Here is a 2,396-nt window from a genome sequence, read left to right on the forward strand (position 1 = left end):
GACTGGCTGAGAACAGGAGTCTGGTGAATGAGGAAATGAGTGAATGTTTCTTACCTGGACATGAAGGTACAATCCAGTAACTGGAAGACTGGGAGACAAGGTCAAGTGCAAACTCTAGGGATTTGACAGGGGCATGAAATCAGAACTGTACATAGTGATTCAGGTTCTGGAATTTAACCCAACATTCAGGAAATGCCTAGTGGATTAGAAGCAAGGTTGCTGTCGTGGTTTTTAGTAGAAAAATAGAGTTCATAGTCCAGGGGTGTCTACAAAGGCAGTAATGAGCAAGCAGATCCACAAAACTGTCTCTCAAGAAAGGATTTGATCTCTATTCTCGAAGCAGATACATGAATATGCGTAGTTTTTACTCTGATTTCTGTAACATCTATCCCTCAGTGTGAAATGTACAAGGACTCCAAACCAACTTAGGGTTAAAAAATATATATAATACATACGTAATATAGGATATATGTAATATTATATTTATGTTTCTATAAATTTATGTTTTATAGATTTATACTTAATATTATATTTATATATAAAAACTGATTTTAAGGAATCAGATCATGTAATTATGGATGCTAACAAATCCAAAATCTGCAGGATGAGCCAGAAACCTTGAGACTCAGGAATAGTTGATGCTACAGTTCAAGTCCAAAGGCCATCCGCTGGCAGAATTCCCTCTTGCCTTGGGGAGGTCAGTCTTAATTCTATTAAGACCTTCAGCTGATTGGATGAGGCCCATGAACCTTACAGAGGTCAATGTGCCTGATTCAAAGTCCACTGTGTAAGCCTCATCCAAAACACCTTCATAGAAACATCCAGATTAATGTTTGACCAAATATCTAGATATCATAGTCTGGCCATGGTGACATAAAATTAACCATTACAACCCTCTCACCTAGCTAATGAGATAGGGAAAAATATTTTATTTTAAGAGCAGAGAATATTCACATAGTCTTGCTGTAGGCTTTTATTTCCTCCCATATCCTGAAAAAATAGAACAATATTTTTTTTGTCTCTAGAGAACTCATATTCCCTTTGATAACAGAACATTTTGAGAACTAAACTATGTAGCACTTTCTTCAAATGCAGGGTCCAACTTAAACAAATCCAATTTTATTTTGTTTCAAAGTTTTATGAAAAAGTCTAATTATAGTAAAACATCATATATTTAAAAAGAAGTAATCTGAGAAGCTTTTTCTTATAGAATGTAATTACAAAAACAAATAATCAGTTCCTCTTAAGGGAGGGTCAAGAAGTGGTGGCTCAGTTGGTTAAGCATTCGACTTCAGCTGAGGTCATGATCTCACACTTTGTGAGTTTGAGCCCTGCATGGGGCTCTGTGCTGACAGCTCAGAGCCTAGACCCTGCTTAGGATTCTGTGTCTCCCTCTCTCTCTCTGCCCCTCCCCTGCTGGCGCTCTGTCTATATCTCTGTCTCTCTTAAAAATAATAGACATTTACAAAGCTTTAAGAAAAAGAAGCAAAATCTTCTATAAAGCACGTGCATTTTTTTTTGTCTAAAGGAAAAGCAACTGCATCAAACATAAGACTACCAATTATAATAGCAAGACACATTGAAAGAAGTGAGAAGTGACAATTCATAGCTAAAAGAAACGATAAGCCTTAGACCTCTGATTGCTTTCTACTTCTTCAGCAATCGATTGAGGGTCACATAGTGTTTGGGTACAGTAGTACTATCTCCACCCTGACAGCCCCTGAAGGTAGTATAGTCCAGAGCACACAATGATCATTAACAAAATAATTGAGTCATTAAGTTGGCTTACATTCAGTACCATACTGAACTTGCAAGGAAGTTTAGATATTGAATCAAGATGAAGAACAGAGTGCACCTTTCTATCTCTCACCCGAAATGTCAAAAAAAAAAATCTTAAACATTAAAAGAATGCATTAAAAAGAGAGAGAAAATAAGCACAACCAGAAAGCTTCAAACTTTGAGGAAATTCATGAATGACAAAACGCAGATGGGATCCTGTTAATTGATGAAACCCTAATTCCAAACACATGCAGGAGAAGGTAGCTTTTGAGTCCAGGAGAACTTCTGGCAGAATTTCAAGCTCAGAGTCAAGGGAAGAAGGAGCAGAAATAAGTGAGTCAATACACAGTTTGGCAACTGAGCAACTGGGGAAGGTGAACTCCTCCGCCTTCCGCTTCTCCTGAAGAGCAACAACAGCCACAGAGGGCAGCCCCGTGATGGCAGGGCTGGGCAGGCAGAGTGGAGGACCTGGGCAACTGCTCCCCCCCCCCCCCCCCCGCGAGAGTTGAGGAGTGTGTCACGTGTTTGACTTGTCAAATAGGCAGGCGCACACTTGGCTGTGGAACTCAGGGGAAAGGTAGGGGCTGGAGAGGCCAACTTGGAGTCATCGGACCTGC

This window comes from Suricata suricatta, chromosome 1 (genome assembly GCF_006229205.1).
Source record: "Suricata suricatta isolate VVHF042 chromosome 1, meerkat_22Aug2017_6uvM2_HiC, whole genome shotgun sequence".
NCBI lineage: Eukaryota > Metazoa > Chordata > Mammalia > Carnivora > Herpestidae > Suricata > Suricata suricatta.